The following is a 27,832-nucleotide window of genomic DNA, read 5'->3' as shown; positions in this document are numbered from 1 at the left end:
TGAGATTTTTTGCTTCCATATAAATTATAGTAGTATAATCACTTGAAAATGTCATCAGGATTTTAATGGGATTGCATTAAGTCTGTAGAGTACTTTGGATAGGATAATACAATGGTATTCTCCTACTCCATGAACACAAAATATTTTTCATTTCTTGGTTTCTTCTTCTATTTCATAAGTTACTGATAGTTTTCACAACATTTTTCTTTCACATTCCTTGTTATGTTGAGTCCTAACTATCTGATATTTTAAGAAACTACTTTTTGCTATTTTAATCTTATTTTGTTGTTTATTTTAAAAATTCTATATCTATTTTACCTAGTAGCTCCTTATCAAATATATGATGTGTAAATACATTTTTCTATTAGTGTTATATCCTTATATCTTGATGCAAGTTAATTTTATTGTGTTCTTTTTTGCAATTTATTTTATTTTATTATTTATTGATTTCTCTCTTTTTTATTGAATCACCTAGAGATAGACCCCACAAAGCTATTCATGATTGGCTTTCAGTCATACAATATTCCAATATCCCCAGCCCTCCACCATTGTACATTTCCCACCACCAATTTTGCCAGTGTGGCTTTCATTTCTTTTGCTATTGGAATTCTGTTCTCAAACACATCTCAAAAACTGATTATCATGTACCTCTTGTGCTTGTACACTCTTCATGACTTTGGGTTTTACACACAAAGTTTTAAGCATATTGCTGTCCAGTTTTTTCAGGTTTTTAAAATCATAGATATATGATTTTATTTCTGGGCTTTTAATTCCATTTATTTGTTGTAGTTTTTATTTTAATTCAGTGTTCTTCTAATTGCTATTTCTGTATTTCATAATATAGTATGATCAGGAATTGCGATGCCTCCAATTCTTTAATTTCAAGAGTTTTTTCTTTCTATTTGAAGTCTTTCTTGTAGCTTAAAATAAAGTTCATGACTTTTAATTCCTTCAAAAAAAAAAGAGGCTGGATTTTAATCCATTTAATATGATGTTAGAGGTTTTCTTTTCTGAAATTTTAAATAATGTGTCTTCAGAACATTTGTGTGATTTGAAAAGCTTTCACTAACATTGTATGGATGTGACTGTCTAGCTGATTAAAGTTCATGTTTTTTTACTATTTTCTTAGGCTAAATTTCTGAGAGTAGAATTACAGGATAAGCAAGTTTTAACAATTGTAGGGCTTCTACTAGTCCAGAAAGGTTGTATCAGTTTCTGTTTGGTTTTGTGCCTTGGCAGTATTGAATGGTTATATTACTCAGACTGTCTTTGCCATTGCTTGGGGGTTGCCAGTACTCTGAATCTCCTGCTGCATTGAGTAGCGTTCCCATCCACCATTAAGCCTGTTTTCCCCATCACTTGTAACTTTGTGTAAGTTGTTGACTATTCAGAATTACAACATTTGTCTCTTTCAGGGGCTAATATTTTCCCCAGACATTATTTTTCTTTTCTTCTTTTTAAAGGCAGTAACCTGTCTTTTTCATTTTAGTTTCTTCTGTTTCCTGTAAGCTTAGAAGTGCCTTTCTCATCAAGAATTAAGTAATATTTACTTAAAGATTATTCTGGTATTTGGTTTGTTTGCTCATTTTTTTCACACTTAGCTCTATCTACTAGAGATATTTCAAACTATTTTTTATTGACTATCCATGAAATAGATTGCAAAGCTGTTTCCGATTGGGTTTCAGTCATACAATATCCAACACCCATACTTCCACCAGTGTACATTTCCTACCACCGTGTCCCCCATTTTCCACCCATCATCCTCCACTACCCGTTTTCCTCCTGCCTGCCTCCATGGCAGGCACTTTTTTTTCTCTCTCTCTCCTTTTGTGCATTATGGTTTGTAATATAATTATTAAGAGATCATCGTGTTAGTTCAGGGTGTTTAGTATTTTTATCAGAAAGGTAGGACTGGAGTAGCTTTTTTGACTGGGTGACAGCCTTGGGGTGTGGACGTGACTGCCGAGGCTTTGGGAAGTACTGGGGGGTGGGTAGCCTATCCCAACCCCGAGAAAGCCTGGAGATTTCAGTCACAGAACCCACATACCTGAATTTTCAGCAAATTATATTTTGGTGAGGCTTGTCCCAAGACTGTGGAGTCCGGCTGGTGGCATGGTGGCGATTTTGGATTATGGAAGCAAACAGCTGCTCGCTGCTTGGGCTGGCACCTGGCTGACCCTCCACCCCTGATTTACCTTGTGCCAAGATTAACTGCGACTTTTGATCACTTTCAAGATTTATTTATGGGTCTCTGAAACAAGGGCAGTAGAAGAGGTTACATGGTGGCACTGGAGTTAGTTTGTGGGGGTGACTGCTGGTGCTTCCAGGAGTATAGGGAAGTGGGGGAAGGTAGTTCATCCTGTTCCAGAGAAAACCTGGGGATTCCAGTCACAAAACCCGTGTTTCTGAATTTTTAACAGGCTGATATCTTGGTGAGGTCCATCCTGAGATGATAAGTCCTGCTGGGGGCATGGCGGTGATTTGAAATTGTGGGAGTAAGAGGCTGCTGGGTGTCCTGCTTGGGCAGGCACCAGGCTAACCTGTCCCCCTCCGATTTACCCCACTCTGTTCAGCCTTGCATGGGTCCAAGACTAACTGCGGCTTTTGATCTCTTTCGAGACTCAGTAAATGAGTTTGTATAGCTGAGCCGGAGTTGGTTTGTGGGCATGGTTCCCACATCCCTAACTCTTGGCCATTTAATTTCTCATGGAACTTGGTTCCAAGTTGTTGGGGTCTGGACAGAGGCATAGCAGCAGTTTTGGGGTATCAGGAAGCCTGAAGGCACCATCGGGCTGCTGATGCATTTGCCCTGCAGATACAGGTTGACCTGCTGGCAGCACCACACCCCAATATCTACTGGAATTTATTTGATATTTTGGAGAAGTAAAGATTGAGGATGGTTTCCTTCGCTTCTTTCCGTAGCTCACCGGTCATCCAGGTGTATCACCAGCTTTTTGCAGTTTGTTTGGAGACAGCAGTTTTTGTCCTGATCCCAGCCCCTTCTGAGGCTAATGATTTCCTCCCTGTATTGACGAGACGTTCCCTGTATCAGCAAGACAGCTCAGATTTATAATCTGTACGTTTGCTGTGTGACAGTAAGGTACAGGGTGTGGGTAGGGCAAAAGGTCATGGGCCAGAGGAGACAGGGTGTCAGAACATCCATCTGTACCCTTGCAGGTGTCTGCCCTTCACTTTCTCACTCTTCCTCAGTGGCCCAGTTTTGGACATATTCAGGGCCAGGTTTAGTATGCCCTTTGTTGGAACACATTGTTAAGGAGTGTGCCAGTTTCTCAGAACATTTTCATTTATGTAAAGACAGTGGTAGTTAAAGGCCTGTGTGAGGCCTTGGATTCATTCCTGGCACTGCCTGCCACCCCCATCTCCCCGGTTCAAACTTAGAAGCTAAGGATTGTCCAATTCCCCAGTCATTTGTATTATCTTCAAGAAAACGGAACGACATCAGGTCCTGTGATCAGTTTTAAGACTCCTCTCCATTTGTTCATGTTAGCTCTATGGGGGCAGATGTGCCAGCGGTGTGTCTAGGCTGGAGGCTGGGTGCTGGGCAAGGAGGAAGAGGACAGGGGTGACTTAAATGTACTTTCTCAGCGAGAGTTTCCGTTTGTACGGATTCCTAAGGCTCATTGTTTTCATTTCTATTTCTACTTGGTGAGGCTGGACTTAGAGAAGAAATTCTTCTCTGCTTTTCATCTCATTTCTGTTATTCTGACAGAGAAACTGTGAAATCAGCTCAGATCTCGACCACTTTCTTCCTTTGAATCGCCGTCACCTAGCCCCAGAAGGCCTGGGGGCCTGCCTTGAGAGACCAGCTGTGGTGACAGGTGCTTCAGAACCTCTGAGTCATGCCTCTAGCCAGTGCAGTGGCAGAATTGAGGTGGAGGACTTGGCACTGCATTTAAATTCTGTCTCTGCCAATTACTGGTTGAGGGGTCTGAGGCAGGTGCCGTCTTTCTGATTTTCAGTAAAATGAGAATGGAGAGATTGATTCTGGAGCCTTTCCGGGAGAAGTCGGTGAGCAGATGTAAAGCACTTGCAGAGTTTCCTGGGCACACAGTAATGCCTCAATAAACATCACTTGTTTTCTCTCTTAGCGCTTTGGCACGGGGGCGGGGCTCACAGCAGAGTACAGGGGGTGAAAGGCTTCATGCTTTTGCTGGTAGACGTGCACACATTTTTGAATGCCATCACGGCACATGTAAGATCCACTTGCTGCTTGTCTTCTGTCTGGAGTTTTTCCTTCAGTGGGCATGTCAGGCTGCCAGCTGTCATCTTTAGATGACATTGCCATTGAGCTCCAAGAATGAGCCGAGGGAGGGGCTCCAGACTCTATTTCCTGCTCTGGGTCAGAGAAATACAATGGGTAGCGCACTTGCCTTCCACAGGGCAGACTGTGTTCAACCCCTGTCACCTTATATGGTCTCCTGAGACTTGCCAGGAGTAATCCCCGAGCACAGATTCAGGAGTAAACCCTGACTATCACTGAGTCTGGTCCCCAAACCAGGTCTTATCGTCTGAGTTGCTGATTTTCACACTTTAGTCACCTGACTCAGCACTTCAACATAAAACTTACGTTGGAAGGCCTGTTCTATGTCCTTTTTTGTCATGTGATTTCTGGCATCCTTCCTGACCGAGGCCCTCTGCATTCCCTGGTAGAAGACCCCTGTCTATTTAGAATGAGTGCATTCATGGTGTGTGTATATATATATATATATATATATACACATACATATATATATATTATATATATATATATGTATATGCACTGTCGTAGCACTGTCGTCCCGTTGTTCATCGATTTGCTTGAGCGGGCACCAGTAACATCTCCATTGTGAGACTTGTTGTTACTGTGTTTGGCATATTGAATACGCCACAGGTAGCTTGCCAGGTTCTTCCGTACGGGCGGGATACTCTCGGTAGCTTGCCAGGCTCTCCGAGAGGAACACAAGAATTGAACCCGGGTATATAAAAAATATTAATATAATAGAAGACTAATATCCATGGCCAGGGAAAACAGGGGTTAGGAGGACTGGTCAGTGATTAATCCTGACCAGTGTGTGGGGCTGAGGGTAGTTAAGATATAGAAGAGACCAGTATGACAATAATAGCTTGGAATGTGATTGTGCTGGATTTGAGGGTTAAAAGTAGGCAAAGGAATATTTTGGATAACCTTTCAGTATCATTATCGCAAACCATAATGCCCAAAAGGAGAGGGGGTGCAGGGGAAGGAAGAGGGAGAGGGAGGGGAGAAGAAAGCCTGCCATAGAGGCAGGCTGGGGGTGGGGGGGTAGGGGGGTGATAGTGGGAGAGAACTTGGGGACACTGGTGCTGGGAAATGTACGCTGGTGGAGGGATGGGTGTTGGAATCTTGTACGAACAGCTTTGTAAGGATCTGTCTTACAGTGATTCAATAGATAAGTTTAAAAAATAATAATTAAATAAAAATTAAAAAAAGAAAAAGAAAAGGGCTTATTGGTTCCTAAGTGAAATACATCAGTCTTCACACTTTCCTCTAAGAAAACTTTTTTGGATCATTTTTAGCGGATTATTCCTAACAATACAAAATAAATTACTTTGGTTCTGCTTTGAGGGCAGGGTTTGGGGTTCGGGATGGAAACATTAGAAATATGGTGATGGGTAGGTGTAATGGTGGTGGGATTGTTGTTCAAATATTAAATGCAATCAATTATTGTGAACTTTATAAAAATTAGAAATAAAATTACTTCTAATAGAAAAAAAGAAGATGCCTATCTCTACACAGGGAGGTGGTTGTTTTTGTTTGTTTGTTTCTGTGTATAATTTCAAGGGCTTTGCCTCTGAGATCCTACTCCTTCTGGAGCACTGGGCTGGAGTAACTCCTTTAGGAGTAACAAGGACTGTGGTCTTTTTACTTTGCTGCCATCATTAGAAATTCTTAGCACTGACCTGTAACCTTGCAGGCCTTGGAGAGGAGGGCTGGGAGGATATTCCCACACGGTCACTTCACGAACAACATAGAAAGCATTGTTTGTCTGGTTCAAGGTCATTTGCAGTCACCCTCAGGTTGGGGCGTACAGAGTCTGGATGACTCGTCCCCCACCCTCAGCCCCCTTGCACTGCGTTTGCCGTCTCCTCAGGCTGCTTTCACTGCACAGGGAAGAGCCGCAGGCAGACCAGCATGGAGGAACTGGGGAGTGTGAGGCGTGTGGGAGCAGTTTTCATTATTCACTGAGGAAATTACAGACATTTCTTGGTTTTTGATGCCTTGACCTAAATTTCTTTCTACTTCTTAGTCTTTTTTTTTTTTTAAATATAATAGTGCCAAGGTAAAGATTTCTTCTCAGGAAAAAGTCATACTGTGAATTTCAGATACTTCTTTTCCTCAGCTGTTACGGTAAAAATAATTGAGTTGGGATGAATTGGTTTTAGGTGCCTTGCGGTCATCCAAGTCTTAGGGTTGGTCGTTCACGTGATGGAGCCATAGACAGAGTCACACAGTCCTCCGTGGGACTCAGGGTGAGTTGTTCCAGCCTTCTTGAGATCTCTTGCTGTCTTCTGGGCCCTGAGGGGCTTGACTGTCCCCAGGATGCGTTTCCTGCTGCTAGACTTACCTGCTGCCACCTGCACCCTCCACCATCATGCACCCTTGTCCTGCTCCTCCGATGACCCTCCCCTTGGACCTGCTCATTGCTGTCCGGGAAGAGAGAGGAGTGAATGGCATCGAGTCAGCAGGTTGATATTCCTCAACTCGGAACTTTTTAGCTATGTTTTTGTTTGTTTGCTCTGGGGGAGGGGTTGTACTCCGAGATGGTTAGGGCTTACTCCTGGCCCTGTGCTCATGGATCACTCCTGGCAGGGCTCAGGGGGACCATATGTGGTGGCAACTGATCAAATTCAGTTGGCTGCCGCCCGCACCCCCAGAATGACTGACGAAGAGGAGGCAGCTGCTTGGGACACCAGCAGCCCACCAGCAACCTGCAGTATGTGACTTGAGAGTTTCCGCCAGGCCCCCTGTGCGGAAATCTCTCTCTCTCTCCTTCAACTTTTTCCCTGGACTTTAGACAGAAACCCAAAACCTAATGTCATCTTAGTATCAGCAATATGTAATGGTTCCTTCTTAATGGGTCGGACTTTTGTGGGTGATCCTAACAAGAGTAGTAAGTATTTTGTTGAAATATTGAAGGCAATCAAAATGGTAGCCATCTCTCTAGACTGAACTAAGCTATATCCCCACGCCGGCTGAGAAGAAATATCCTTCTTTCTCGGGAAGAAACGTGGTGTGGTGTCAAACATAGTGTGATGTCCATTAAGCAAACAGACCTGGTGGCGTGGGAATGGGAAATAAGGGGAAAAATTAGGTACATGGACCAGCGGGACGCTGGTGGTATCTCGAGCCGGAGCCGATATCAGCGCAAGACCTTTGGTTCCAGAAACTGCTTGCAGACACTCTACTAGACTATCAACTAAGCCAGAGCCCCACGCCGGCTGATGACGGGAAATAACCATCCTCTTCGGTTTTTTTTCCCTTTGTCAGACAGCGTGGCGATTATTAAACAGGCGTGAACTCGGTGGCGCGGGGCAAGGGGGAAAAAGAAAAGTTATGTAACAAACAGCAGGACTTAATATCTCTATATTCTTAGTAATGGAGAACTATCAAATGCCTCATTGGCAATAGGACTGTCTTTTTCTTTTTGGGGGGAAACCCCAGCAACGGTAGTGAGTTGTGTGTTGAAATATGGAATGTAATCGAGATAAGCGCAAATGAAGTGAAACTTATCACGTACAAGGGTGGGGACTAGGGAGGTGGGAGGGGGCGGCAGATATACTGGGGGGGGGTTGGTGATGGAAGATGGGCACTGGTGAAGGGAAGGGTGTTTGAATATTGTATAACTGACATAATCCTGAGAACTTTGTAACCCTCCACTTGGTGATTCAATAAAAAAATTTAAAAAAAATTGAACACATTGTTTTATACATCTGCATGTCCAGCCCCAAGCTTATTCCTTATGTGTGGTGAGATGTAAATCCAGATAACCTCGGAAAAGTCATGCACCTACCAGTGTTTCAGTTCACATTCCCATAAACATAAGGATAACAATATCAAAAAAAAAAAAAATTCAGTTGGCTGCGTGCAAGACTGACGTTCTCTCTCCAGCCCCAGCTATGATGTCTTTAGTGGTTCTCTCTGACTTGGTTTTCTATTCTCCAGGGATTCCTCTGATTCTTACATTCTTTTTTGACGTCATCTCTTAGTTCTATGATGTGCTCTTCATTTCCTTTCAAACTTTTCTCCATCTCATGTTGTTTCCTAGAGGTTTCTTGCATCTCATTTTGAAGTTCATCCATCTTTCTGCTGCTACTATTAACTCTGCAGCTCAGACCTTCTATTGTGTGCTTTTATATATCTAGTGTATATATATATGTATATATATATATATTAATGTCACTTCTTAATGTAGGTTTCTCATTTCTGCTCTCGTTTTTAATTGTGCTTTGCTCACTTCTGGTTTCTTTGAACTCATTAAATATCTTCAACATAGTGCCACTGAAGTCTCTGAGAGTTTATAGAACTGGTTGGTACTGGGAGAAGATTCTGCGTTACTGTTTTTACTCAGTGAGCTTTGGTGGGGTTCTAAGCTTTTTGGTTTTGCTAGGTTCCTGCTGAGTTGAGGGTGACACTTTGTAGTTAGCCCCAATGGGAGTCTCTGAAGGATTAAGCTGTGTGTTGCTCTTTCCTTCCCTGCCTGTCTACTACACCCATTACAGGAGGTGTGAGTTTCATAAGGTGTGATGAATAGAATCATTTAAAAGGGTCCAGGGATGTCACCCTGTAGGTTAACCTCACCTGGAGGGCTGAAATTGAGCAGAGATTGAGGAGATGTGGAGGTGGCTGCTAAGAAGATGCGTTCTGAAGTGTTTCTGGTAGGCTTACTTTGCTTTGTGAGCTTGGATTGTTTAGAGAATTAAACGAGTTACCACGTGTAAAGGACCCAGACCTAGGAACATTGCCAAAGCTTGTGAAAAACATTGATTTCAAGTTGAAGTACATAAAGTTTAGGCTCAGACTGCACTGCAGTGTACCTCCCTTATGGCCACGTCTGAGAGCAGCGTGGCACGTGTGCTGCCATATGACTGCTCTTTCTCAGAGTTCCTCGTGTGCTAGCCAGCTCTGGCCTTGTTCTTGACAAGTGGTTTCAGGGATCTGCAAAGAGATTTTACTCTTTCCATCAGCTAGTCACTTGGAATTGGACAGTCATTGTGTTCGGTGTTTGTCTCCATCTGCCTTGGAAAGTCATGCACTGTTGCTTCTAGGCAGCTGAGCTGGGTTCCAGGATCAGGAATCCCTGAGAAGGCTGGGAGGGCGAAGAGTTGGAGAAGGCAGAGGAGACCTGTGTGTGAGAGCTACAGTGGCTCGGTGCTGTGGCCAGGGACAGAGGAATCCCCGACATCTGCCTGGATGCCGCTCTAGGCAGCCTCTCCTCTTGACACCTCCGGGATCTCTGTCTCTACCTCCTATAAGAGCCTTGGGAAACTGAAGGCGGTTTGGTTTCGTATCCTGTTTTTGCATGGAAACACGTGTATTTATTTAAATTTTTGTCAAAGTTATTATAGTATGTCAGCTGCATACGATTGCAGATAAAATATTTTATTGAGGGTCTGAGAGATAGTAGAGGGTTTATGTATGGTGCTAGCCTTGCAAACAGCAGACCCTGGTTCGATCCCTGGCACTGCATATGGTATCCCAAGTGCCACCAAAAATGTACTGAGCACAGTTAGGAGTAAGCCCTGAACACCCCCAGGTGTGGCCTAATACCCACTCTTCCTCACCATACCTGAAGTCCCCACTGTAAGTGCAGCCCTTGTGTTGCTGGGGCGGGGATGGGGGAAGCAGTTGTGTGATTAAATGGAATGTAAAGCTTGCTCGTAAGGCTTGAGTTGACATTCCAGCTTTAATTTCTTTTTCTTCTTTTTTTTTTCCTTTTTGGGTCACACCCGGCAATGCACGGGTTACTCCTGGCTGTGCACTCAGGAATTACCCTTGGTGATGCTCAGGGGACCATATGGGATGCTGGGATTCGAACCCAGGTTGACCGCGTGCAAGGCAAACGCCCTACCTGCTGTGCTATCGCTCCAGCCCCTCCAGCTTTAATTTCTTGATCAGTCTCATATGGGTCACTGTGCCTTTGTTTCCCTTTCATGAAATGGGAATAAAGTAGTACCCTCAGGACTGTTGATGACCGCAGGAATTAACATTTTTTTTTTGTCATCTATTAAGGCACACAACAATACTTCAGTGGGTGCTGTGTTGTAGATAAATATAAACCACAATACTTGTGAGCCTGAAAATCTGGGATTTGACTTTGATAAACAAGGGATTGCCTGTTCTGGTCACTTCCTTAGTGAAATACATTTGCTTATTTGCTAAATGCTCTCTGGATACTTATGGGTAGCTTCTTGTCTGCTTGCTTTTTTTGTCTTTTCTCTCTGTGTGAATACTCAATTATTAATGACCCTGTTATTGTTCATTTTCAAACCAGATTGGAGATTGGCTTCTATACACAGGAGTAGGTGCTTAATCCTACCTAAGAATGAGGTTCTTATCAGCAGTGCCAGAATACTCGTTCTGTACATCTCTATAAATTAGAGATGTTACAGATATGAAGAAAACTAAGGAAATGAGAGATGATCTGTGGCCCTGCACACTGCCCGTTTGTTCATGACTTTCTGTGCATACTTTTTTTTTTTAGTCACCACCCAATAGTCAGGCTCCTATCATCAGCAATACCAGGGCACCTTTCCTAGCTCCAGAAGCTGCTATTCAGAGCATAGCCGGGCCAGTTAGCTCAAATATGAGCTGCGGGTATATACAACATGCTATCATTTGGTGTGGCTTCTGGTTTTCCTTTCCAGAATCGAGGGGCAGATCCTCCAGTCATTTCTCAGCAGGGGCTGTAGGACTCTGGGTCACGGATGTGCACCATCACCTTGGGCAAAAGCCTTTATTCCCACAGCCTTTCAGGGTAAGACACCAGCCAAAGGATACGGAGTGATTTTTCTGGTAAGAGATAGAGGCTCTCGGTTCAGCCTCTTGTAGCAACAGCAGAGTTAAATCGGCAACCAGGTTAGTAGCACATGTGGGAGGATGCATGCAGGAGGGGTTATTTACCTGCTGCTTGCGTGCTGGCACACTCACTGCTCCCCTTCAGGGCACCCTGACAGTGTGGAGGAGCCTGCCACAGGGGTCCACTGCTCTAGCGCTATAAAACAGAGATGTTACAGATACGAAAGGAACTAAGGAAATGAGAGATGATCCGCTGGCCCTGCATATTGCCTATTTGTTTGTGACTTCCTGTGCATGCTTTTTGTCACAGGGTTAAAGTGTCAGTCGCACACCAAGGTGCCTGATTCTTCCAGGCGTTTTTTTTACTGCTCTGCTAATTCCTAGGGTGTTGTGCCCATCTTGAGATGGGACGTCACTAGGTAGCACCAGTAGATGGCCAGTCCTTCCGGCTGCAACAGTTGTTCTCTGATGTAGTTTTCGGAGAGTATTCAAATGCCAGTGCACTTAGTAAGTAGCCCCTCATATTGGTTTTTTTTTTTCCTCCAGATGGTATTTCTCTTGTCACTTGGGCATTTTTCAGATAACAAGAGGTTTGCTTTTTGACGGCTTGAATTGTGAACCTCTAAATCTCAACCAATTTCAAAATAGCAACTGCTCAGAGGTGGTGCTTTTTCTTGGAGATGTGTGGGTGGGGAGGACCACATACACAGTGGTGCTTAGGGATTACTCCTGACTCCTGGCTCTGCGCTCAGGGATCACTCCTGCTTGGGGTTCAGCCTGGTGGCGGGTCAACTGTGTGCAATACTCGAACCCTACCTGCTGTACTATCTCTCTACCCCCTAGAGGTGCTTCTTTTGTTTTTCTTTTTAAACATGCATCTGAAATCTGACAAAGTCCCATCTGTGAATGCTCTACAGCCTCGTGTCTGCAGTGATGGTGGAGTCAGTATAGATCCAGGTCAGAATCTTCACCCAGATCCTGATGTAGAGCAGGTCAGGCGAGTGGATTTTACTGTGCTGCTTTGGGGCCACATTTCTAAGAAGTGACCCTGTTATTTATGTGGCTTGTTGTTCCCTGTGTCTGGAGAATTGTGCAGTTGTCCAGATCATGATGCTTTAGTTTCCCCAGATGGGCCGTTGTTGAACAGGCTGTAAACCAGGACTTTCAGGGTCACTGGTTTATCACCAAATGGCCACAGATTCTCATGTCAGAGAAGTGCCACTGACAAAACTCAGAACAGTTGATCTCCAAATGTAAGGTGATTTCTATTCTTTGCCCTTAGAATTATATTTGTGATTATAACATAATTATGTATACTTTCATATAATATATATTATATAGTGTATATACATGCTTGGAGTTTTTAGAATCTTTCTCTTTAAGTATATATTTTAGAGGCCAGAGAGATAGGGGTTAAGGTAATGTCTTGCATAGAACTGACTCCTGCTCTTACCTCATATGGTCTCTTGTGCATCACCAAGTGCAACCCTAGAGGCCCCCAATCACCACTGGGGTGACCCAGGTAATCTCTGATAGCACAGGGCCCAAGAAACATTGTATCCTTGAGTCCTCACATTGAACCATTGGCTCAGTTGACTAAGAATTGCCAGGAAGGGCTCTTAATCCTCCTAATCACTGCTTCGAAGACCCCTCCCTTTTTCTTCTTTTTTTCTAATGAAAATACTCATAGAAGTAAAATGTACACAGTAGTAGATGCTCTAAGTTTTTGTGTACCATCAGAATTTCGCTGTGTTTTTCCTATATATGCTTTTCAGTGTAGAAGTGGGTCAGGGGGAACTAGGGTTCTTTCAAACAAGTCCTGGCATTGTTTTTGTTCTTGTGATGCATATTTCTTCAAAGTTGGCATATTGTTTCATTTTGTTTTGTTTTGGGGGCCACACACTGCTGTGCACAGGACTTATTCCTGGCTCTGTGCTCAGGGATCACTCCTGGTGGGCATGAGGGATCATATGTGGTACTGGGATTGAACCCATCTTGGCATGTGCAAGGTGCTTACCTTGCAAATGGCATCTCACCCTCTGTACTATTGCTCAGGCCCCAAAGTAAGCATCATTAATCATGTGTGTGTGTGTGTGTGTGTGTGTGTGTGTGTGCGCACGCGTGCGCGTGCGCCCGCGTGCATGTTTTCTCCACACCTGATGATGCTCGGGTTACTCCTGGCTCTGCACTCAGAAACTATTCCTGGTGGTGCTTGAGGGGCCATATGGGATGTCAGGGGTCAAACCCAGGTTGGCCCCATGCAAGGCAAGCTCCTTACCCACTCCGGTCCCCCATTAATCAGGGCCAGTGTTTTGCTGTGTAGCAAGAACAGGAGAAGGATTAATTAGAGACCAAGGACTCTAATTAAAGACCAAGAGAAATTGTATTTAGGACACAAGAAAGCTTGACGATGCTGTTGTTCGGGGCGAAGGTATGGGACTGTTTCTGAAATGTGATTCCTAAACTTCTGTGGAAAGGCTGCACACTGAGTTTATTTTTGCTAACTCCTATCACCCTTCAGGTGTTCAGGAAAGATCTTGGAGTAAAGTCAAGTTCTTTCTAACCCTAACAAAACCAAGGAGGCAGGGATCTGAGGGATCTTTCGGCTTCTTGTGGCCCCTTCAGGACCAGAGTGTGCTGTGCTTTCCAGACCTGTCATTCCATCCCCTTCTCCCATCTCAGTACTGAAATTGCTCAGGTGACTGTTCCTGGGGTTGCCTGAGGACAGGTGGTTTCCAGTGATACCCACTGAATCCCCAGGTGGGGCTCAGAAGCCTGTGCTGTGAGCTTCTGACTCCCAGAGGTTGGGAGTCTGGCCCCACCCAGGCATTCACGGTGCTTTGTCTGGACTCAGCTTTTATCTTCTGCTTCCTTTGCTCCCCAGTGTGCCAGCTCTCAGAAGCCAGGCTCCACTTTCTGTGTTTGGTGCTGGTGCAGCCCAGTCAGGGTCTAACAGGATCTAGGCACTAGCCCACAGAGTCAGTTGCTGAGGTTATGACTTTGGTACTTACATGTTTGAGAAAATGAGGAGGTTCTCGCCCAGCCGGTGTGATCGCCTCCCCCTCTTGTGTAGCTGAGGCTTAGTTTGCCACGTAGGAGTCGAAATGCCATCTGCTGCAGGTGCACAGGATTTGGGTGATGTGTTTTAGACCCTGCGTGGCAGCTCCACAGAGTGGTGCAGTCTCTTGAGGGCAGTGGTTCTAGACTTGGAAACACCCCACTTGAAATAAGGTCTGTAAACATTAGCTCCATTGACTACTGTGTGTTAAGGAGCTAATGATTGGCAGGCTAGTCATGCTCGGCTGGAGCGATAGCGCAGCGGGTAGGGTGTCTGCCTTGCACGCAGCTGACCTGGGTTTGATTCCTCCTCCCCTCTCAGAGAGCCTGGCAAGCAACCGAGAGTATCCCGCCCGCACGGCAGAGCCTGGCAAGCTACCCATGACATATCTGGTATGCCAAAAACAGTAACAAGTCTCACAATGGAGACGTTACTGGTGCCCGCTCGAGCAAATTGATGAGCAACGGGATGACAGTGACAGTGACTAGTCATGCTCATTATAATCCTGAGGTTAGTGAGACGAGAGAGAGAGAGAGAGAGCCTGTCCTTATCCAGCCAGACTAAACTGGGCCATTGGTGGGCATATTTTGAGCTGCCAGGGTTTAGTTCTGGTGCTGATATCTTAAGTGAGTTCTTCTTTTCCTCTCACTCATCATGGTAGTCATATTTTTTTGTCTTGACCAAAAATAATCACCCTTTTCCTTTTTCCTCTTGGGCTAGATATTTTAAAATTCTACATTGTACTTACACTGTTTGGACCTGGACATGGGAAATTGATCCACTAAAGAAGATGCTTCTTCTCCTCTTTTCTGGAACTCATTTTACAGAAAATGGCCTTAGAGGGGCCACGTGGGAGGAGTCTTGAATCCAGGTGCCGCCTAGGCCCTCAGGTGGCCACAGGCCAGTTCATATATTTGTAAATTTTCTTCTTTTCCAGCAGTTTTGTTAATAATTAACGTATATGTCACATTCTTCCCTTATTCTGAGAAAAAAATTTCTGCTGCCGGAAACTGATGTTTTGAACAGGAAACATGAAAACAAAGTCTTGTAAGTGCAGTGTGATCAAGACTGAAGGTGCCAAGGGGAGGCAGGCTGAGGGTTGGGGTTATCTCAGGGGAAGGTAGTTAAATTTGACCAAGACTTCTCTCCCTTTATAGCCAGGGGTGTGTGTGTGTGTGTGTGTGTGTGTGTGTGTGTGTGTGTGTGTATGTGTGTGTGTGTGTGTGTGTGTGTGTGTGTGTGTCTGTGTGTGTTGGATGGGGGAGCCTCAGGAGCATGTCCTCCGAAGGTGCTCCATATGTGCTCTTGCACCATTCAGTTGCCCTGTGTGTGTACCACACACTGTCTGTTAGGTGAGGAATGAGCAAACCCTGCTGCCGGGGCACTGGTGTTTTAGATGGGAGAACAAGAAGACAAATGATCTCAGTGCCGGACCTGGAAAGAGGGAGGAAGGTAGCTGGGGTGGGGCAGGCATGTAAAGTGCAGTGATGTGTTGGGGAGCTGACGAAGATAGTGGGGATTATGTGGAAATGGTAAGTACACAGATTAAAGTAGAGGTGAGAATCCTGTTAGGGCCTGTGCGTGTGACTCTGTGGAATCTGTGCTGGGTGAATCTCAAGGAAGCTGACTGCAGGTCTGCCCCAAGATGCTGAGGTCAGCCTCGTCCAGAAACCTGCCCCAGGTCTTTGCGGTAGACACAGCTTCCTGCATGCACCTGTTGCTGTGAGGCCAGGATAGCTGTTAACAGTGAAGAGTGATCCCAGACTATCTTCGCCTTTTATTTTTTTTTTTCCACTTCAAGCCCTGAGACACAGAATTGCTTCGAGATGAAGGGTGATAGGGAAGGTACACTCCCCTCCCAGCCCAAACACACACCACCCAGGGATTCTGTAGTCTTGAGGTGCTTCCCTCCAGATGTGGGGGGAAATAGAGGCACAACACTGGAAAGTTTCAGTTCCGTCTCTTGACAGGGAATCCTCTTTTTAATCTGGAATTCTTGGGAACAGGCAGGCCCCTCTGTGCTGCATAGTGCCTGCCTGAACATCCTGCAAGGAAGACGGGTCGCACCCCTGAAAGGCAACTCCAGGACTGTCGGCCTGTCTGATTTCATTCTCCCTGTCTGATTTCATTCTCCCTGTCTGATTTCATTCTCTCTGTCTGATTTCGTTCTCCCTGTCTGATTTCGTTTCAGTTGCCTGGATGCCAAAGCTTGCTGCGACTGAGCTTTCGGTTTCTAAGGTTATTTGATGGCTTAGATTTTGTCTCTTCTGCACGAGCACCAGGGCTTCAGGCTTGGTGCTGCCTGATCACCAGTTTCAGGGGTTTTGATTCTACTGACTATTCGCAGAATGAGTAGGTTTAATTTCTGCAGAGATTCTTGAGTCTGGTATTAGAAGGAGAGGTTCCCAGCCCACCAGATCCTTCTCCACACTGATCCAGGTCGTCATCGTTGGCTGAACCTCAGGACTCAGGTGCATGGAGCAGAGCTGGGTGAGGATGCTTGGATTTCGAAGTCATAAAAAAATCTGACTGCAGGGTGTGTGTGGGGGAGATGCTCTACCTCCTCTCTCCTCCCTACACGTAGGTCCTGCCACAGTGTACCACCTGGGTTGTCTTTAAGAGATAGGGCTTTGTCTTCATTGTTTCACATCTCATAATCATCTGATTATGTGTAAACATAATCACTTAATTTGAATAATTCTATGTGCGGGGATAATATACACTTAGAGAATAGCGTGGTGATAGAAACCCCATGAACGGTCTTCTTGTAGGATTTCATGGAGGGGATTTATGGGCCCCCTGCATGGCTGCGGGGGGGATCCTTGGTCCTAAGGAACCGTACTGACACGTGGGCCCACTGCAGGCATTTTACTCCCAGTTGAATCTTTAGGAGTTTTCTCATCTTGCTTACTTAATCATGCTGTAATGTAGCATGACAGCCCCTAGGAGGAGGATGGCTGGACAGGCGTGGGGTACCATCTAAGCCAGACAGTCTTTTTCTTTTTTTTTTTTCTTTTTGGTTCACACCCAGCGATGCACAGGGGCTACTCCTGGCTCTGCACTCAGGAATTACTCCTGGCGGTGCTCAGGGGACCATATGGGATGCTGGGAATCGAACCTGGGTTGGCCACATGCAAGGCAAATGCCCTACCCGCTGTGCTATTGCTCCAGCCCCCGTGTGTCTTCTTTTATTCTAAACAGAGACCATCTCTTCTACTGCATAAACCTTTCTCAGATCTCTTCCCCATTAATGATCAGTTCACTAATGATGAACAGCCCAGGAGTTGTTAGGTTTTATTTTAAGACTTGAAGCTTTTATTGTGTTTCTACTGAGGACACCTCTGGTGTTGTTGTGTTTAGTCACCCCCTGAGGGATGTTTCTACCTGTTGGTGGAGAGTGTTCAACAGAGTGCAACGGTGAGCTGCAGAGAGGGAGGGTGTTTCCACAGGACCCCTGACTGTTTTTACAGCAGTGCTGCCAGTGGCTTGTGTGCCTGGAAAGGCTGTTCGAGCTCAGTGTCTATGTGAAATCTCTGCCAGCCTCACCACAGCCGCCACCAAGCTGTACCCCAGACCGATGAGACCTGCACAGCATGGGAGTGTATCCCTGCCCCCCGGACTTTCAGGAAGCTGCAGCTTCCAGACTGAGAAGATAGGAACTTCACAAGAAAAAGAGCAGCTCAGTCCCGTTCCCCTCTGGGTTCCAGGTCTTTGTCTTAAGTCTCTGAAAAGGTTTTTCAGGGGAAGGCAAAGGGTGAAACGTTAGACTTTAATTAAGGGGGAATACAAGTTCAAGAGAGATTGTGTGTGGTGGTGGGGTGTTGAGAGGACAAATGGCGGGGGAGGGGAGAAAAGAAAATTGTAAAGTGAAAGCTTATGGACACAAAAAGAGGTCCAGGCAACTTCAAAATGGGGTAACCCAAGTTACTTCAGGAAGTTAGATAAGGCTTTTCCCCAGATGTTTCGGCTGGGTATTCTCTGTAAATAAGAGACTTTGCTAGGGTGTTGGAAAGTTACTTGGAACTCTCTTGTTCCTTCATTTTCTCAGTTTCATCACGTCATTGCTCGTGGAGGAAATTTCCTCTGGAGGGTTATGGTCTTTGGTGCAGGATGACTTCTTTTTCGATTATAACTGGTCTCTTTAACCGTTTCTGTGTTGTTGTTGTTGTTGTTGTTGTTGTTTTTGCTTTTTGGGTCACATCCAGCGATGCATAGGGGTTACTCCTGGCTTCGCACTCAGGAATTACTCCTGGCGGTGCTCGGGGGACCGTATGGGATGTTGGGAATCGAACCCGAGTCGGCCACGTGTAAGGCAAACGCCCTACCCGCTGTGCTATCACTCCAGCCCCATGTGTTTTATGGATTCCTGAAACCTACTGTCAGGTCTCCTCCCCACACTCCGTGTCCTTCATACACCGACCGCTGCCTTACTCTCCTTATCCTTTTAAACTGGCAGGAGGCAGGAGAAGAGCTCTCTTCCTTCTAGGGGTTGGCCTTCCCAATGAGAACTTTGCTGCTTGTCTCAGCAGTCTTCTGGATGGAAGTCTGCTCTCCTCTGAGCACAGAGGAATCAAAAAAGATCCTTATTTTCCCGTGGATCTGTCCTTGTAGTCTCAAGGCACCTCCTGAAGCTCCATCTAGGGCCACCTTCACAATTCCAAAGACTCGGCGGCATGTAGCAACAGTGAAGGTGTGTTTTATACTTTTGTTTGACCTCCATTCAGCTTTGTCATTTAAAGTATACCACCTGAGATTGCTTCCTGGAGTATAATCTTCTTCCTCTTGGGAAATATGTTTACATCTTTATGTGGTCTCCTAGATTGAATTTTGGAGCCCTGTCAGCATAATGATTACAGAGCAGTTGGCCATTATCCTGGTCTTTGGTGTCTTCTTGCCTTTCTTTTTAAATGTCCTGCAACTTGAAGGCCTTTGGAGCAAGGAGCATGGAGAAGTGGCCCTGAAGAACTTTACTGCTGCATCTCTCTCACTGATACTTGCTCCCAAACACAGTATCTCACATGCATCTAGGTAGGGCAGTGTTAAAGGCAAGGGTCTGATCATTCATCTAGATGCCTTTAGGAATCTAAGATTGATAATTTGGCTAGAAATGGAAGCTGCCTTCAGTACTCAGGACCCCACAGAGGTAATGCAGGGCCTGTGTTTTCCTGACCATCCATAATCTGGGAGGAGGACTTTCAATTCTCTAATCTGTTTAGATTCCCTGCGCAGATGACATCAAGTAGAAACATCTTCCCTTCTTGACAGAGCCTTTGGCTAGGTGTCTAAAGAAAGTGCCTGCATAGACTGCTCTCTTCAGCTATAGATGAACAAAGAAAAGGCCCTTGGAAAACTTTGATCAGTGGTCTCCACTGTATATCTTTGAAACAGCTCAAATTGTGGTCTGACATCAAGCTAGGGCCTCGAAACTGACTCTTCTGAGTCAAATTAAGTTGCCAACTCACTAAGTAAATAATAAAACATCAATATTGAGGACCTGGAGTGATAGTATAATGGATAGGGAGGGCGTTTGCCTTACAGGAAGCCGACCTGGTTCAATCCCCATGCCCTGTATAGTCCCCTGAACACCACCAACATCCCTGTGCACAGAGCCAGGAATAAACCTTGAGCACCACCGGGTATAGCCTTAAAAAAAAAAAAAATCAGTATTTAAAAGAATAATTAGCAATAAGAGAAAAGTCTGTAAATATCACCTATAGTAAAAGTAGGTAGCATTTTATGAGACTGTTTACATGGATGTGGAAGAGTGGGTGTCTATATATGAATTATGTGTAGAGTCTCTTCATCTAGTTTCTTTCTTTCTTTTTTCTTTATGGGTCACACCCAGCAATGCACAGGGGTTATTCCTGGCTCATGCACTCAGGAATTACTCCTGGCGGTGCTTGGGGGACCATATGGGATGCTGGGAACCGAACCCAGGCTGGCCTCGTGCAAGGCAAACACCCTACCCACTGTGCTATCGCTCCAGCCCCTCTAGTTTCTTTCTTACTGTCGATTTTGGTGATGAAGTAGGAAGTGAGTAAAAGGAGAGGCCATCAGGCAACAGGTTTTAGAAGAGTCTCAGGTGTTGTGTGTGTACCACTCCATGAATGCCTCCTTCTCAGTGTGTTCATCCTCATGGGATGGTCCATGTCTCACTTGCCCACCCACTTCCTCCATCACACTGACCCTGGGTCCCAGTATGCTGCTAGGACAGTTATTTTTCCCATCTTCATCTGTGAACCTTCAGATTCTTTCCTTGTTACCTGTTCTCTTGATTTTTTTTGGCTTTAGTTTTGGGAAAATTCACTCTTCCTCTCTGGAGATTTTTAATCTCCATCTCTCTGAGTAAATCTTAATACTTGGCAATTTGACCTGAAATGCATGCATTCCTTTTAGATCATTCAAATGAGGTCAAATTAAATGAGAAAATGAAAACAAATATGTCTAGTTCTGAACCTGGGACTTGGTTGTCATAGATCATCAGCTTTGTCTTCCATCAGCATGTGTCTTAGATTTGACTGACATTCAAGAGTATAACTTCTGAGCAGGCTCATCCTTTAACAGCCTTATTTTTTTTCCTTTCCTTTTCAAAATCACAGTAAACACAGCTTGGTGCATTAGGAAAAGAGAAAAAAAAATAGCTGCCAACTTTGTATATAGAGGGAAACATTAGTGAAGTTAGTGTTAATTTACATAGTCCTTTCAAAAAACAGTTCATGGAGAACATCCAGTTTTGTCTGAGGACTCCTTCCAAATTCACCAATCATCCATTCCACAAAGTGCCTCCCAACCCCCACCCGTTTTCTTTTCATATATCCAACCCAAATGTCTCTGCTGTGAAAGTTTCTTTTGTTGGACTTAGTGAGCTCAGCTGGTTTGCTGAGGCCTACTCCCCATTCTTGAGAGATGGATTACTGCCTTTGTTGTAGCTCCGGGCATGCCAGCTGCAGGCAGGAAGCCAGGGGGCCTCTGGGGCTGTGGCCCTATCACTCACTCTCTTTGCTTTATTAGAGTTGGTGCAATTGATACATTAATAATACTTCTGTTGCCCAGTCCCTCTGACCAACTTTTATGCACATCTATTGTGTGGGCCTGTTTGCTTGGGTGTCTCTCTTATAATAAAGACTCAGAAATTCTCTCTCTCTCTCTCTCTCTTTTTATTTTTTACCCATTATTTGAGTCTTTGTCAGATTAGCTTCTTGGAGTCTCAAAGCCTTTTGAAAAGAACTTGCATAATCAGTGTCTGTTGAGCTATTTTGCCAAGAAATTATCTCTGTTGTGCAATGGGAATGTGTATTTGGTATATTTTAAAGTATTCCTCTGTGTGTCCTGTCAGAAATCAAGTTGTTGCTGTATTTGCAGTACATGTGTCCTGTGTTTAGAATCAAGATGTGAGTCCCTGGTCATAGTAGACGCATTCTATACAATGTGGGACACTGTGGGGGCGTGGGGGAGGCTGAGCCACACTCAGCAGGGCTCAGGACTTGTTCCTGGCTATGTCCTTAGGGATATGTAGTGCTGGGACATGGACTTGTCAGCCAAGTTGGCACCTTACCCCCTGTACTACCTTACCCTCTGTACTACCTCTCCACCCAGTAGGATATTCTTTTTTTTTTTTTCAATTTTTCTTTTAGAATTTTATTGAATCACTGTGAGATAGTTACAAGCTTTCATGTTTGGGTTACAATCTCACAATGATCAAATACCCATCCCTCCACCAGTGCACATTCATCCCAACCAATATCCTAGGTATACCCCCGCTTTCCCACCCTCCCCTGCCTCTAAGGCAGACAATATTCCCCATACTCTCTCTACTTTTGGGCATTATGGCTTGCAACACAGACACTGAGAGGTCATCATGTTTGGTTCATTATCTGCTTTCGGCATGCATCTCCCATCCCAACTGGTTCCTCCAGCCATCATTTTCTTAGTGATCCCTTCTCTATTCCATCTGTCTTCTTCCCTCCGCCCATGAAGCAGTCTTTCAGCTATTGGGCAAGCCCTCTAGCCCTTGTATCTACTGTCCTTGGATGTCAGACTCATGTGATGCTACCCTACACTCCACAGATGAGTGCAGTCCCAGTGGGATATTCTTAATCCTTTCTTTGATAACTTCTCTTCACTTTCCCAGAGAGGAAGTCATCTGCCCTTTTGAAGAAGCCTTCTTGAGTCCCATGGAACAGGATCAAAAAGCTACTAGTGGAGATGAAAAACAAAGAGTGACCATGAGGTGTCTGGATCTCTCTGTTTAGGTCCCCTGACCCTTTGGTGAAATATCTGGATGAGGAATGTTACAGACACACGCCCCCCCACCTGCTGTGATGAAATCCTAGCCTCAAGTCTCTCAGAATGTGACTTTACTTGGAAATGGGGCTTTATGGAATTAATCAAGTTAAAGTGAGTTTATTGGGTGGGGTCCTACTGCATTATAACCAGTGCCCTTATTAGAAGGAAGAATTTGGACTCAGAGACCTGTGAGAGGGAAGAAGAGTAAGATGTGAGGTGACTCAGGTTTCTTCACCTCAAGGAGAGGGGTTTGTAGAGAATAAAGGGAATATCATTAGCTACTTACATGGGGGGTGGGGTGGGAGGGGGTGTATTGGGGTTCTTGGTGGTGGAACATGTGCACTGGTGAAGGGATGGGGGTTTAATCAGTATTTGACTGTGACTTAAACCTGAAAGCTTTGTAATTTTTTTTTCATTCTTTTTTTCACGGTGATTCAATAAAATATTTCTTTAAAAAAAAAAAAAAGGAGAGGGGTTTGGAACGGCTCCTCTGGGGCTGTGGCCCTATCACTCACTTCCTGGGATGTGGTCTTCTGACATCTTGGTTGTGTACGTCTGGCATCCAGAACTGAGCTAGTATATTACTGTGGTCTAAGCCACCCAGTCTCTGATAACCCTTTTTTGTTTGTTTTTGGGCCACACCCAGCAGTGGTTAGGGCTTACTCTTGGCTCTGTGCTCAGGGATCACTTCTGGTGAAATAGGGGGATTATGTGGGATGCCGGAGATAGAACCCAGGCCAGCCACATGCTCTACCCACTGTATTTCTGCTCTGGCCCTGGGATAACCTTTTTCTGGAAGTCTAGAAAAATCATGTAGGTGGCGTTTCTTGGTTTCTTATGAAATTGAGGTTATCAAAGGTCTTGACATTTGGAGCTCATACGTGTTTGTGTGTATGAGATTCTGTGTTCCATCCCCTGCTACTCACAGAACGATAAAAGGTTTTACCATTTGTCACTCTTGTTCAAGTCCTCTTGCAGTCTTAGTAATTGCATGCTAGTACTTGATGAGTGAGACATTGGTTTGGAGCTTTGCTTTGGAAATACAGTCCCTTCCTTAGCCACCCCCCCACCCCCCCGCCCAAACCCCAATACCACCACCAATTCCCAGGTATGCAGTCATGGTTGCCTCCACTCAGTTTTCTACAGAAGCACTTCCCCAGATTGGTGGGATGGATGCCCGCCTGTCTGAGAACGTCACTGTCCCCCAGGTCTTGAGCCTACCACAGAAGGTGGTACCCGTGTGCTCCGCTGATGGTTAGTGAGGCTCTTCGTGCCATACTCTGACTTTGTCCAGTATATTAGCCTCTCTTTGCTGTTGAGCCTTGTGCTCTGTCCTGCAGCCTTCTCTCTACTTTCATTTCACCACTGCTGGGTGTGGCACAAAAAACAAACAAAAAAGGGTTATCAGAAACTAGGTGGCTTACACCACAGTAGTAACAGCATTTTATCCCTTATTCTAGCCAGTGCTTTAAACTGGGTCTCTCCATGAACCAATAATCAAAGTACTGTTCAACCACGATCTTGTTCAGAATGGTCATTAATCCAGAAGCTTAAGAAAAATGAAAAATGAAAAATAAAACTGAGCTTGTTTCAGGACTATTATATCAAGATTGGGGAAGCATAGGTCACTGCTAGAGATAGGGCAAGAGTCTCTCGAAATAATCTTACAGGCAGAGCCAGTCCGGGTGGAGTCTGAAGCTTTTGCAATCTGAAGACTGTAAGAGAAAGCTTTTATATACTCCAAACTGACTCTCGAGTGAATGGCACAGATAAAGGAACTCTTAGACCAGCTTGTTTGGAGAAGGGCTGTTGGAGAAGACAGATAAGGAGCCAGGTCAATAGGATCTCTGAGGATTGATAACACATGAAACACCAAGGACCAATTCCCTCTAGAACTCTGAGCAGAGAGTGAAGGAATTGCTTTATTTATTTATTTTTGTGGTTAAAGTCCGGTTTCTTATATATTTTTAAAATTTTTTTATTAGTGAATTACCGTGAGGTACAGTTACAAACTTATGAACTTTCATGTTTGCATTTCAGTCGTACAGTGATCGTTTACATCCCTCCACCAGTGCCCATTCTCCTCCACCAAGATCCCAGTATCCCTCTCACCACCCCCACCCCAGGCCCCACCACCACTCTGTGGCAGGGCATTCCCTTTTGTTCTCTCTCCTTTTGGGTGTTGTAGTTTGCAATAGAGGTGTTGAGTGGCCTTCATGTTCGGTCTATAGTCTACTTTCGGCACGCAGCTTTCAACCCAAGGAATTGCTTTAAAAGGCAGATTCTGGTATGTTTCGCCAGATGGAGTGTGGGAGCCATTGAGCCAGGTCAGGAAAAAAATCAGTGCAGTCTGTGCAGTAGATTTGGGTACCCTGGCTCTGTGGAGAGGAGCGGCCGGGTTGAAGCCTGCACTTGAACCCAGACCTGCAGAGTACAGGTGATGGGATAGTGAAAGGAGAGGAGAGGTAAAGGGGGACTAGTGTCCCCTTTAAGTGAGTGATTGATATAGAGGATAAGGTTTTTCTTTATTTAGGGCCTGTGTGTGTGTGTTTGTGTGTGTGTGTGTGTGTGTGTGTGTGTGTGTGTGTGTGTGTGTGTGTGGTGAGGTTATTGATTTGAAATGCTGAGCAGAACAGCAAATAACCTAGCAGCTACATGAGACTGGAGGGGGAAGGAGCAGAGTTCAGAAAGATGGATGCATAGCAAAGACCTCGGTCCTGGACCTGGGGAAGCAAAGGCTCCAAGTGAGGACAAGCACAAGTGGATTTGGCTGTATATGATGCTGATTGGGCCACTGGTGGTGCTGCTTCCTGGCAGCTTCCTATTCTTTGGCTGGGGGTCTGCTGTGCTATTTTAGGGCCAGTTTTTAACTTCTTTCCTGGTCATTTTCATCCCAGGTAAGTCTCCTTGTCTCTGGAAGGGTGGCAGCTGATGAATGAACTTGAAACTGACTGTGTTTCTTTTGCCTTTAATGTTTATTTTCTAAAACTTGTTTTTCCATCATGATGTGCCCGGCTGTTTTCACCCTGCTTACTAGACACTGCAGATTTTGTCATTGTTTCTCAGAAATCAGTTTATATTACTCTGTTTCCTGCGACTGAGCAGTCTTCACTCTGATTCCTCCGCACGCTCTGGGTTTCTAACACAGTGCAGAGCCCCGGGGCCACGACACTCAAGTTGGTGTGACCTGGTTTTTACAGCACATTTCCTTCCTTGACTTCAAAACGCTTTCCACATATTCTGATTCATTCCAAGTACTTGAAAAAGGGGTATTGGGAGACAGGTGCTCACCTGAAGAAGCTAATTAAGGCCCCCCCCTTTTGATATCCGGAACATGAGTTATTTTGAGAATGTGTATCTGTCTAATAAGAGACGAATGAAATAATTAGGGAATTGATTAACTGCCATAGAAAGCAAGATCAGATTGGACTGCATCGTTGATATTTGCAAAACTATCACATAGGTTATAAAATTTGAGCCAGGGCTTGCACGAATGTGGAAAATCTGTTAAATGGGATAAATAAGGTCACCTTAGAGAGATTTTAATTTGGGCCAACATTTTGATAATCCTTCGACCCTGATATCAATCAAGTGTTATCTCATCTGCTTTATTTAAAAGCAGAGAAAATACTTGGCCTGCAGTAAGACGTGCAATTACAGTAAATAAGAAAACTTCCTTATATTGCCATACAACTATTAGAATAAGTTAACAGAAAACAAACAAGAGAACTCCCAAATAACGGAAGCAACTGGAACTCTGTTTCTGCAGATGAAAATGAAAAGTGGTTACAACTAGTTTGAAAAAGTTTGGCAGTATTTTTTATAAAATTGAACACAGGATACCCCACAGCCTGGCAAATCCAATCTTAGATATTTATCCAAGTGAAGTTTATGTGCTCACAGAATTCACAACAAGTTTATTTGTATTTGCTCCAAACTGAATACTACTTAAATATTCTCCACCGGGGAAGAATGAGCAAGCTGGTGGGCCCTTTCAGTGACACGTGGGAGTGCCGTAGGATCCCGTAGGAAAAGCACTCTGAGCAGAGTCAGAGCAATAGTCCAATGGTAGGTTGCTTGCCTTGCACATGGCCAACCCTGGCACCTCATATGGTCCCTGAGCCCACCAGAAATGATCCCTGAGTGGAGAGATAAAAAATTCCTGAGTGCAGAGATGGGAGTAAACCCTGAGCATCTCAAGGTGTGGTCCAAAAACAAAACAAAAAAAAGAGGAAAGAACAGCATACTCAGCTAGCAAGCAAGTTCCATTATACAAGTGTGGGTGATTCTCAGTGCATCATGTGAGCGAAGAATCTATATCCTGCATAATTCCACTGTGCAAAGCTATGGAAAAGGCAAAGCTGTGGAGACAAAAAAAAAAAAAAAAAAAAACCCAGATCAGTGGTGCTAGGAGCTGGGAAAGTGAGTAAGGTATACAGGAAATTTGGCAGCAACCCTTTCCTATCTTTCCTATCAGTGTGCCTTGATTGAGTTACACCATTGTCAGCTGTCACTGTCACTGTCATCCCATTGCTCATCGATTTGCTCGAGTGGGCACCAGTAATGTCTCTATTGTGAGACTTGTTGTTACTGTTTTTAGCATATCAAATATGTCATGGGTAGCTTGGCAGTCTCTGCTTTGTAGGCAAGATACTCTCGGTAGCTTGCCAGGCTCTCCGAGAGGGACAGAGGAATTGAACCTAGGTCAGCTGCATGCAAGGCAAATGCCTGACCTGCTGTGCTATCGCTCCAGCCCATTGTCAGCAGTTGTCAAAATTCAGAGAGTCGTACAAGAGTAAATTTTATTGAATGTAAGTCATGACTTAAAGCTGGAAAGACAAGCCATAAGCTGAGTTAAGGAAGTGAGAGGGAAGCCATATGTAGTGCACATGATGTAACATGCCTGAGTAGAGCGGTGAGGGAGAGCAGGTGAGAATGCACTTTCGGGTCTCTAGTGTCCCACGTTGCCCAGGAATGGAAAGTGAGCTTGTGCTGAGGGCGTGTGGAGCAGGGAGCCCTCTCACTGCCTCGGCGTGGGCGAGTGGGGAAAGCTGGAATTTTGAACTGTGCAAACTGCAGGTTAGTGCTCAGAGGGCTCAGCCAACATGTAGTGGGTTTCTCCAGAGTGTGACTAGGCCTGAACACGGGGTGACTGTCAAGGGACAGAAGAGAAACTTAAAGCTGTCACTAAAAAAAAGAAAAAAATTGCCTCTCTCAGAGAAGGGAACACAAAGTTAACAACTTTTATTTTAGAAAAATATAAAAAGAAAGAGTTAAAGCCTGATTTCCGGAGGCACTCTGCAGTGCTTTGCATACTGGCCTGACCCACGAAACGGGGTCCTACCACTTCTCCTTTCATTTAAATCTGTCGGTTTTGAACAACCTTGCCGGGCCTTAGCCTTTCCTTCCTCTTACGAGGAGGTTCTTGAGTT

At 44.8% G+C, this 27,832-nt stretch overlaps 1 protein-coding gene across 1 annotated transcript in view; it reads left to right on the top strand.

Annotated features, from left to right (window-relative positions):
- The window catches only part of GALNT2 (polypeptide N-acetylgalactosaminyltransferase 2), a 224,189-nt gene that overhangs the window by 76,137 nt on the left and 120,220 nt on the right, over window positions 1-27,832 (top strand). The window lies entirely within an intron of this gene.

Source organism: Sorex araneus, chromosome 9 (assembly GCF_027595985.1).
Source record: "Sorex araneus isolate mSorAra2 chromosome 9, mSorAra2.pri, whole genome shotgun sequence".
NCBI lineage: Eukaryota > Metazoa > Chordata > Mammalia > Eulipotyphla > Soricidae > Sorex > Sorex araneus.
Note: the sequence above shows the minus strand (reverse complement) of the source record. Positions and strands in the feature narration are given on the sequence as shown.